Source organism: Benincasa hispida, chromosome 10 (genome assembly GCF_009727055.1).
Source record: "Benincasa hispida cultivar B227 chromosome 10, ASM972705v1, whole genome shotgun sequence".
Lineage (NCBI taxonomy): Eukaryota > Viridiplantae > Streptophyta > Magnoliopsida > Cucurbitales > Cucurbitaceae > Benincasa > Benincasa hispida.
In genome coordinates, this window is record NC_052358.1 from 50,731,796 (window position 1) to 50,744,484 (window position 12,689).

Sequence of the window (12,689 nt, forward strand, 5' to 3'; positions counted from 1 at the left end):
AAATCTATTATCAACCTGTATCAAGTATAAATCTTTTCTTATCTTCAAATCTTGTAGGTCTAACCAAGCATTTGTTGTATCCTTCATTTTTCCTTCAATATTTAACAATGTGCCTACCAAGTTGTCACATATATTTTTTCAATACGCATTACATACAATTTATTTCGTAACAATAGTCTGGACCAATATGGAAGTTGGAAAAAAATACTTTTCTTAGTTCAGTTTAGAATTTATTTTCTTTTTTTATCTTTCTTCGATGGATGTTTGCTAAGCACAGGAAAATTCAACATATTTATTTGTTGTAAGATCTCTTCTCCATTCATTACGACTGGAGAAGGCCTACATTCAACTTTTTCGTCATGTTGCATGCTTCTACGTCAACTATGATTCTATGAAAGATAACGTCGATGTCCTATGAGTTATATTTTTTCTCTCACCCCGAAAGACGATTTATCTTCTTTGCATATGGGACATGCTTGATAATCTTTTGTACTCCACCCAGATAAGTTATCGTACGCAACCAAGTCATTAATAGTCCACAATAAGGTTGCATATAGTAAAAAAAAATGACCGATAACAAAATCATAAGTTCGTACACCAATAGTCTATAATTCTTTCAAATCTTCAATCAACGGTTGCAAGTAAATATCAATTTTCTTTCCAAGAGATTTTGGACCAGTTATGAGCAAAGACATGAAGAAGTTTGTCTCCTTCATGCATTTACAAGGTGGAAAATTATAAGGGATTATCACCACAAGCCACAAACTCATATTTCCAAACAGATTAAACCCATCTGAAGCTAATCCCAAACGAACATTTCAAGGAGCTAAAGCGAAATGAGAAAATTCACGATCACAATGTTTTCACCCATCTGCATCAGCTGGATGTTGTAACACATCCTCCATTTTAACTCATGTATCTTTATGCCATTTCATGTCAGAAGCACCTTCTTTCTATGCAAACAATCACTTTAATCTTAGTATTAATGGGAAATGACATTGTACCTTATGTGGGATTTTTTACTCTTGTCATCATTAACTTTGTACCGATGCTCACCACAAACTGGACATTACTATAAATCTGCAAATTCTTTCCAATACAATACATAATCGTATTTGCATGCATGAATAGATTCATAACCTAGGCCTAAGTCACACATGTTTCGCTTAACTTCATAAAAGGAAGTAGGTATAACGATGTCGGCTAGAACCGCTGCTTTTAACGTTCTAACAACATGTCAAACGATTTTTTACACCAACCATTTAGAAATTTGATATGCATCAACTTCATTAAAAAGTTCAATGACGAAAATTGTGAACCAGAGTGTAGTTCATTACGTGTTTCAGCCATTAAATCCTCAAATAAGTTTGTTGTATCTCTTTCTCGACCATTAGAGAACAATTCATTCTCGATTCTTTCTTCATTTGCATCTTCGTTTTCCATTGAACTTGTAAATCATTTATAAGATTCAACATATCATTTTCTTCAATATCATTACGATTTATGTTAGTTTCTTCATCATAATGTAACGAATAAGTTTTATGACTTTCAAAACCTCTAGATAAGTTGATTGGCTCTCCATGATATACTCATTCATAGTATTAGGGGGATATTTCATATGTTAATAGATGTCAATCCACGCACTCTAATGACTCCCACATTGAATTCATACAATTATTATATGAGCAACTTGTTCATCCAGAATCATTAACATGAAACTTCGCCACATCTAAAAATTGGGATACTCTTTCTCTGTACCCGATCAACAACTTATTTCTAAGTTTTATCCATTTTTTATTCATCCTTAAAAATAAATATTTTCTAACCAAATTTATAATCCAAAACAAATTATAACCTGTGTTTGATCCAAAAATTAAGAATTTGATCAACAAAAAACTAAACACGAAAACATTATCAAATGAGGTCAAAATAGTTACCAAACGAAATCTAGATTAATTATTAACTATATGAATACTATGTTATTTTCATCAATAAAACTTATCTAATTGATAAAGAGAAAATGACACTATAAAAAGTTGATTATGTTTTATTAGTTTTAATAATGGTGAATAACACTCGAAGATTCAAGAACAGATTCAAAATAGAGAGAAAGTAGCATTCTTCAATTTTTGTATCTTTTTTCTTTTCTTTAGAGTACTACAATTCATGCCATAGCGTATGAAAATTTAAAAAGATTGCTAATATATTAATTAATTTTGATTGTTGTAATTGAAGGAACTCTTATACAAGAGTACATATAAGCGGAAGTGGATCTTTCCAATTCATGTGATAGAATTTCCACATATACATTCACACATACAGATATGCATTAAATAACACTAAATTACTGGCATTCTTAAAGAATAAAATACAAGAGACCGAGAGAACATACCAGTTGAAGACTTTCTTCGCTTGAACTCTTGCTCTCTCCGCGAACGAACTCCTCTCGCTAGAACGTCAGGCAATCGTACAGCAACTCTTCTATCGTCTACCACAAACGGCTTCACACGAACACTAGGAAACGGAGATGACACCACCACTCGGAGCCCTCAGTATTCTCGGAGTGAGAATCCAAAGGGTGGGCTTTGTTCAGATTTGGTAGAGGTGAGGAGGAAAGGCAATCGTGTACTAAAGATCAAGCAAGTGGGAGAATGGAAAGACTATCATATAGTCGGGTGCTTGATCGTTTAGGCGAGATACACGATCGTGTAGGAAAAACTGGGCAATCGTCTATACGATCGTTTAGTTAGGCTTCGAGCGTTAACGATCGTTTAGGAAATGGTAAGCAATCATTTAGTGAATGCATGTGCGGGTGAATTCGGTCGTTTAGTAAACTTGCTCTATCGTATATGCTCCGCAAATACTAAGCGATGGATGCAAATCACCGTAAGCTAAAACATGCGTCTCTCTTAGATATTTTACAAAATGAAAACAATTTTCATTTTATTCTTCAGTTATAACTGAATTAAACTCCCACTAACGCATGATTTTGGAGAAAACTTCGGGCAATCATCTCATAACTGTCTAATTAATAAAATAATAAATATAATTATATTATATTCATAATCTATAGTTTGATTGATATCTTATATCGACCATAGTATTTTCTCCTCTACTTGATATAAACCATATTTATATATATAATCGAACTCCCTTTTGTCAATTTGAACATTTCAAACTGACAAAAAACTTATTCTCAACTTGTATCCAAGCTACCAAAGGGACCTTATGAACCTATGGCTCGAAGCTCTAACAGTACGTGAATAGCTTACTAAACTCTTTAGCCACAAGATCCACCATTTGTTAACTACCAGGCATTCCACTAAAGACCGATAGCTGAACTCTTCTTACCACAAATATATTTCTGTGTCCATCAGATATAACCAATCATGAGTACGATAACCCTTCACAAATGCTCGTAAGTACAGTTGGGCCAATTTACTGTTTTTCCCCTGTAGTTACATCTCACTCCTTAAGTACCATTGATCCCTCTAATGAATAATACAACATAGTCCTACTATGTGTGAACACCTCTCGGGCCAAGAGAATGTGTGTGGCACCACATCATTCAAGCCCCGAGATGAGCCCTTAAGGGAGTTATCTATCTACTTACCCCTACTTCGGAAAAGAAGTGAATTCCATCTTATGTAGCTGCATTCCCAACTCCCAAATCAGACGAATCCTCAAAGTGGTAGGTTTGAGTCGGCGACCTGGTCACTCGCACCCATGCAAATCAAAGGACCACCCTCAATGGCAGGAGTTACCAACTCACTAAGGATTGAGGTCATGTTACCTATGGTCATCCTAGTAAAGTGAAGTCTCTGTCATGAACGACGTTATATAATGAGATGTTAACACTACATGGTCAGGTCTTATGCAAACTCTTTGTATAGGACGCCCCCACTCGTATGTCCCCTACATGAATGATCAGGATCAGATCATCTGTGATAAGTCACAACATTTGTAACTATTCCACAAAGTGGGCCGCATCCGTAACCTTACCAGGATAAGGTTTCCCTCCTATATCCATATACTACAAACCATTTTGGTTATCACTTAACACACGATCCACTTTTATGTCACCACATACATGCTTATGTAACCAGAGATTTTAGTTTATTAGTTTGTGGTAAAGCAAATAAAATATCCAATATGAGCAAAATCAAGAAGTGAAGTAAATATCATATATTATACACCACAAGCGTTCGTACAAACTGTTTACAAACTACAGGGCACGAGACTTTAGGGCATCATCCCCAATAGTAATAAACTCAGGAGCAAAGATTAGTTATGGACATAAATTTCCATTTGCAAAAGCTCAAGGAAATTATCCTAAACAGAATCCATCAAAAACATCCATGAAAAGAACAAACAAACCATGATTTCACCATAAAAAACCTAAACAAACCCTCATTTCACCATCAAAAACCATAAAGAAACCCTAATTTCATCATCAAAATAACTTAAACATAACCATGAAAAAGAGAGATTACCTGTGTTGATCGACTGCAGCGCGTGTTCGACGACGTTCGACGATACTGATCGACGACGACTTCCAAGACAACGTTCGACGACCCCAACGCTTAAGATTAGCAAATGTTAGATCTAGTAATAACATTGCATACGTAAGGCTGCCAATAATGCATAGAGAATTCGTCTCATTTCCTCAACCTCTCAAGGAGTCTTAGGACACTATTCCTTATACAAGACAAATCCATGCCTGAAAGACGATAAACCCTTCTTGGAATTATGCGTTGAATGTCTGACGAGCATCTTGTCAATATACGATACCTAAGACAAAGTCAGTGTTTTATTCTTACAATCTCTGATAATTTGGATCATTAGAACAAACTGTACCTAGCCCAAATCTTTCATTTGGAACTAGGCAGCTAGTTATTTATTTACATATGTCAGTAAACCTACATAATTCCCAATGAGTAGGATATCATCCACATACAATACAGGGAAAGCTACTGAACTATTGATAGTTTTTCTTATAAACACATGGTTCATCAACATTCTGATCAAAGGCATAAGATTTCATCCCAGTATCAAATATTATATTCCAAGATCGAGATGCTTATTACAATCCATATATGGATTGATTAAGCTTGAAATTTTTTCTCTTAACCTTTCTCAATGAATCCCTCTGGTTGATTTATGTAGATGGTCTTTTCAAGATTACCATTAAAAGAGCAATCTTAAAGTCCATTTTTCGTACCTCATAGTCATAATATGTGGCAATAGACAAGAGAATCTGAATAGACTTTAGCATGATAACATGTGAGAAAGTTTCTTCATAGTCCACTCCCTCAACTTGGGTATAACCTTTTACCACTAGACAACCTAAAGGTCTGTGCCTTTCCATCTACACCTATTTTTCTCTTGTGGGTCCATTTGCAACCTATAGGTTTTACTCCATCAGGTTAATCTACAAGCTCCCAGACATAATTGAAGTACATAGGCTTCATTTCTTGATTCATGGCTTTAATTCATCATCCTCTTCCATTGCTTGTTTGTAAAACAACCGATCCTCAACCTCATCATCAAATATGATGTCTTGGGCTTCTATTAAACCCATGTAGTGAACAGGTGGGTTCATAACCCTCCCATTAGTTGAGACAAACTCAACCCTTGAGATTGATGTGCTTGACTAGATGAACTGACATCAACAACTCTTATTGATGAACTAGCCTCTTCAACAACCCTTGTTGAAGTCTCAGTAGTTTCATTGGAAATTTCATTTAATACTATTTTCCTTCTTGGTTTGTGGTCCCTCATGTTGTCTTCTTCCAAAAAAGTAGCATTTTTCAATACAAACACTTTATTCTTTTTAGGATCAAAGAAGTACCCACCTTTCATTTCCCTGGGTACCCTACAGATAGGCATACTCTTTAAAGCAACTTTTAGGATTGGTCATTAACCTATGTGCCTGACATCCCCAAATTCTGAAGTGGCATAAACTATCTTTACAATCTCTCCAAAGCTTAAAAGGTGTTTCAGAAACACTTTTTGATGGAACGTTGTTCAAAATATAAACTGCAGTCTTTACTACATATCCCCATAACGAGCCAGAAAGTATACCATAGTTCATCATAGACCAAACCATGTTCAACAAGGTTCTATTTCTTATTTTTGATACAGCATTCTGCTGAGGTATACCAGGGGCTAAGAGTTGGGACATTCTTCTCTGTTCTACCATATAGTTTTGGAACCTTAGGTCCATATACTTTCCACCACGATCAAATCGAAGTGTTTTTATCATTTTACTAAACAAGTTTTCAACCTCAATCTTATACTCCTTGAATTTTTTAAGAGCTTCACACTTATGCTGCATTAGGTAAAGATACCCATATCTTGAATAATCTATGAAACAGATGAAATATTAAATACACTTTCTTGCTTTTATATTCATCGGACCGCAAAGATCTGAATGTTGAATGTATAAACTCCAAGGTCTATGGCTCTACAATCTTTTCCAGTAAAAGGTTGTTTTGTCATTTTGCCTTCTAGGCATGACTCATATACAGGTAAAGAGTTTTCTTCTAAACTATTTAGAAACCCATTTTTAACCAAACTCTCAATCCTATTGAGATTAATGTGATCTAACCTTAGATGCCAAAGTAGACATTTTCTTTAGGAGAAATTCTGCGTCTCTTAGTTTTTACTGTTCTGAACATTTTAGTATTTAGGACAATCTTTCTAACTAACAGCTTTAGTACATACAAGTTACTTTCTTATTAAAGCATAGCCTATCTCCATTCCATTCTTAAAAATAAGCACTTTTTTAATAGAAGGAAAGAGAATACCAATCAAACACGAAATGGGAATTAAATTCCTTTTGCTATTAGGAACAAAATATATACATCATTTGTTCAAAATTAACTTGAGTCTGCCTACGACAACAATTGAAACGATCGCTACAATACCAACTCCAAAAGTCATTTCTCCAGCTTCTAATTATCTCTAGGAATTAATTCCCCGAGAGAAAGAACATTCATGGTTAGTGGCCCTTCAATCAATTATCCAAACAAAATCATTATTTTCCACTAAACACGTTTTTAAGACAAGCAAATCAGATTTGCTGTCATTTGATCTCTTCCTTTTATGGAGTGCAATGGGATTAACTTCAAATCTATTACCATAAACCCCAAGTTTTATCTCAGAGGTCGGACCACTTTGATAAACTTCAATAGAGTTGGCAACGTTTGCCTCCTCTAAGTCCCTTGACATTCAATATGGACTAGAATTCATTTAGAGAGCTGACATTACTCGTTTTGTCAAAACCAAACCCATCTTGCTTAAGTTGTGAGAATCTCGCTCAAACTATTCCTACAATGATTTCATGATCTGAAGTGCAGTGACCATGCACTTATATCTTTTGGCTAAGACATCAGGTATGCTCTCCAAAATGTAAACTTAGACCTTAGTATTAGCCTCTGTCTTTCATATGCATCACGAACATTTCGTATTGCATTAGGGGTTGGGACTGAAGAACATTCCTCAGTTAAGACAAAATTTAGTTTTTCAACCACGAAAATTGTTTCAAGATAAATTTTTCCATGTTGAATAATTAGCTGTGGTCAAATTTATAGAGGCTAACATTGAAAAACTGTACTTGACATATTGCTGAAATGAAATAAATTGATCTACATTAGATTTTAGTATAACTTTTATAAATCCAATCAAGTTTAGCAAATTTTTAATGAACCTCATTTACATTTTGCAATGATGCTTCAATAATTTAGGATAAAAGCCATCGAAGGGTGGTTAGTCACCCGTTCATTAAACTGAGACACTGTCAACCAATCATGACACCAGAATAACTCTTATTTCAATAATAATTAGTCAACATTGATTTGGTCAAGAAATTATTAACTTGCTTAACAATTTCCTGTAAGTGTGACCCTCCATTTTAGACCCTAATGTTCCACTCCAATGAGCCAACAAAGAGAAAAACCGATTGGGAAAAAAACTAAAGCAATTTTTTCCATGTTTAGAGTTCGCCCTAGTATTGACCTAATGCACAAACTATCCAAAAGGGGACGCTCTCAGGACGCCTCGAGGTCGTGCAAGAAAATCTCATGATGCAAACCACCGTAGGACATGTTGACACACATCCTTTTCCCATTTACTATAAATAATTTTTCCATTCACCTTGATATAACCCATGCAAACATCATCCGAAGAGGGATACTCCCAAGGCGCCTCAAGGCCAAGCATGAGATTCACTCTGTGAATATTAAGGGAGAACGTGAATGAAAAAGTGACATATCATATACCTCTTTTTCCTCCCACTAAGTATTTACCCAATATAACACTTATATTGGATAGTTTAACAATATATGATTATTGTTTATTAAACCCAATCATATATTGCATGCTTATAAAATATTTGTCTAATTCACCTTCTAGGTTGGTTTTCAAGTAGGGTTGTTCCGTTTCCATCAGCTTAAATACCTCAGCCTGGACAAAACCTACCTTAGGCAAAGGTCCCTTATAGGCAATTATTTTACAAAGTCGATCTTTTATTATTTTCATTTTAATCCTATTAAAAAAATAAAAGATTAACCAATTTCTAATTACATTAGAAATATTTCAACATAGATCTAAATGAAATCAATTTTAAACCATTTAACATTAATTTTAACCTAGTTTGGATGCAACTCTTGATTATAGATTTTAATTCTAATTTCATTATACTTATAATTCCTATAAAAGATAATGAAATGATTAAAACCTATAAACATGTATCGAATGACATACATGAAATATAACAATTATAATTTCTATATAGTGTCATGCTTCATGCATTGCCATTTTTATTATATAACATAACTCTATATAATGTCATGCTTCATGCTTTATGCAGTAATGAAAATAAACATATAACCATCATCAAATCTATAATATAACAACAATAATATGGTATGATGCATGGACATGTTATTAATGCATGTAACCATATAATACAACATTTATATTTAATATGATGCATGAGCATGCTTAATTAATCATGCAACCATATAATATAACACTTATATTAAAAAATGATACATGATCATATGTTTATCCTATGGTGGAATTTTAAACTATGTGACATACATTATGTAATATATTGAAATTAAATCGTACATCATATGTATAATATAATAAATAACAACTTTGGACCAAAAATTGGCATCCTAAGTAATTAATTAAATTAATATAACTCTTATAATAATTTAATTAATTAAAAAATAATAAAATTACATAATAATTGAAATTACATAAAAAAAAAATGCTTAAGGAAACTGCCCAAGCTTCAAACCCACGACCTATTGGTCGTTTGCGTGCACGAGAAAGCCACTCAAAGCATAACAACGATCAGAAGGAACGTAGTTACACTAGTCTAGAGCTTTCCACAGTGTAACACTACACTCCACACTACGTAACTATGCTCCATCTCAGTGTCACAACGCTGAGGCTAAGCGTAGCTACACTGGCCATTCTGCCTTACAACATAATGTGCAGTCTAATTACGTTGCGCCTTACGCTTCAAGGAAGAATGCAACCTCTACTTTAACCCTTTGTCCATTTTGCTTCGTTCTTGCTCCAAATTGAAGCTTGATTCTTGGTAAATTCTTCATACGAGTGACATGGACTTATAGACTTTATAGCAAGGAAATAAATGCCCAAAAAACATCGGTTCCTTACAAATCGAATTGAACTACATCAGTAATCTACATGCCAATTTTTTAGAACATCCAAGTGCAAACCATATATTCACAATGCATAATTAAAACCCACCAAATCTCTGAAATTAAGTTACAAACCCTAGCCTAGACAAATAATATTTATAATTCTCTGAACCACTACTTATAGTACTAGGTAGCACAAATGGCAAGTACGGGATTGAACCACAAGGAGCACAAAAATTAAATCTCTCCTAAGCAAAATTTGACAACGGAAACCAGTAAAAAGGGAGGTTTTGGATTTGGTTGACAGGAAAAACTAAATGAATTTAAAATGCAAAGGGTAAATATAATCTAAGATAGGAGTCTATCTAATGTTTAGAGTAAGAGAGAGAATTCCATACAAATTTCTTTCTTGGAGTCCATCAATTAAATAAACATTCCATTCTATGCATGCCCAACTACTAAATCAATTTGATTTAACTAGTCTCTACAAAGGCCGAGAACTAATTAGAACAAAATCAATCAAGCGTCCTAAGTATTAATTAAGGTTGGAAAGTCATTCGCTAATTAAACTATATCTTTTTAATTCTATTGGGTTCGATAGTGACCACGGAGAAATAAAATTCATACATGAAGATAAAGGATTCAATTGTGTTAACTAATTGTTTAGATAGCCTTATTCAATTAAACAAAGTGTCCTTTGAACCTAGGTTGAACATGTGTTACTAAGATTCTAAATTAGATCGAGATTCAAAGAAAGCATAGAATTGAAGAATATTAAATATAATTAAAGAAATCTCAAGAAATTGAACATAGAAACTCTTACTCAAAGAAATTAGATAGGAATTACTTTAAAGATGCATTGACAAATCCATGAAGGAACTACAATCTATTGAATTACAACCCCAAAAGAAAACAAAAATCTAACTTATTGATGCTGAAAAGATAAAGGAAAAGGAAGAAAACTAAGCCTCTCCTCGACCTCCATAAAAATTTGCATCCCCTCAACCATAAAATCGAAGAGATTATTTACAATTAAAGTGGCAGCGTCGCGACGCTAGCTGGAGCATTGCAATGTCGTTATGCAATTCAAACCTCTAGCGTAATGGTAGAGACGCGACATTGCTGCTATGCTAGCTTGCATGAGGCGCATGTGCACGTTAACGTTCTGTCAATGTACGTAGCGTTGCATCGCTGGTGTGTAGCATCGCAATGCTACCCTGTATACGAGCATACTATCTTCTAGAGTTGCGTTGCAGTGTTGAGTGAAGGTTGCAATGCCGCAATGATATCTAATTCTGCCTTAGAGCATTGATTATGCTTTATATAGGGTTGCAACGCTCAGGATAAGGGCATTTTGATCATTTCTCCTCATTTGAAGCTTGGATGCTCAAATCACCTCCAAATTGCTTCGAATTAACCCCAATTGACATCTTAAGCTTGAATCTACCTCTTTGGTGCTCAATGTCTACAAAATAGCATAATTAACATGTAAAATCCATTAACGAGCCTCAATTAAGCCTAGGAAAATAGTACTTTTATAGCTCTAACAAATACCCCTAACTTAATTTTTGCTCATCCCAAGCAAGGTAGGAATATACATTCAAGCAAAAATATTCATTCTTAAAAAATATATATGCTTGCTCAAATTGCAAAGGTTGTTACTCTAGTCTCAACAGTTAATTGGGATGAAATTTGCAATCAAGAATGAGATTGGATTATAATCAATCAATGAAAAGCATTACTAAAAAATGATTCTAAATTTATTCATGCTTGAGTGAGCCCAGAGTCTTTCTAGTTAAGCTTGCACAACTCGGAAACGTTTTATAAGGTTCTCAATCCATTTTCCCTCGACTCTGGCTCGGTTATTGACACCAAACTTGCAAAACAGAGAGCAACACTAAAATAAGGGTGCCTAACTCATGCACACAAAACGTAAAGGGATTTGTTGTACCTAGAGGGCTAGCTTTCACATTCAACCTTAGGGAATCTATCCACTCTTTTCCCACGGGGCCCTAACCAGACACGGCGAAGGTAACTGTTTTCACCTCTATCCATGCACAACATACACGCTTCTTTTCTCTACTATGTTGGGATTGGTGTCTTAATTCTCCCGAAGTCTCATAGTTTGTAAACTGTACACATTGTTATGAATAAAAAAAAAAGTTATTTTATTTTGCTTTTACTCATATCCTAAACAAAGCTCCATGGTTATTGTATGTAAACTTAAGCATGTATATGAGATATACAAATGGATCATGCTTTAAGTGATAACTTGAAAAGGTCTATAGTATAAGGATTAAGGAGGGATACCTAATCCTTGTGACACTACGGATACGGCCCGTTTTATAGAGATTTACAAGTATTGTGAACTACTAAAGATGGTAGATCCTGACCATTCATGTGGAGACATGCAAGCGGAAGTATCCTATACAAAGAGTTTGTATAAGACCGGACCACGAGATGACTAGTCTCTTTATATAATGTCGTTAATACATGAGACTTACATCTCATCTAAACAACCATAGGTGACATGACCTTAATCGTGAGTGTTTTAGGAACTCCTGCCTTTGAAGGTGGTCCTTTGATTAGTATAGGTGAAAGTGGCCAGATTACCAGCTCAACATGCCTACCTTTTTGGGGATTTGTCTGATTTGGCAGCTGGGAACTCAGTTATACAAGATGAAATTCTCTCATTCCCCAGAGCAGGGGTAAGTAGATAGATTGCTCCCTTAAGGGCTAATTTCGGGTCTTGAACATAGTGGCCACAACTTCTCTTTGGAAGAAAGAACTCGATCATAGTAGGACTGTGACTTATATTCATTAGAGGGATCGGTGATACTTAAGGAGTTAGATGTCACTACAGGGGTAAAACGGTAAATTGACCTATCTATACTTACAAGCGATCTGTGAAGGGTTATCGCACTGTAGATTGGTTGATAAAAAAATATATTTGTAATGAGCAGAGTGCAGCTGTCGATCTTTAGTGGAGTACCCGACAGTTAACGAATG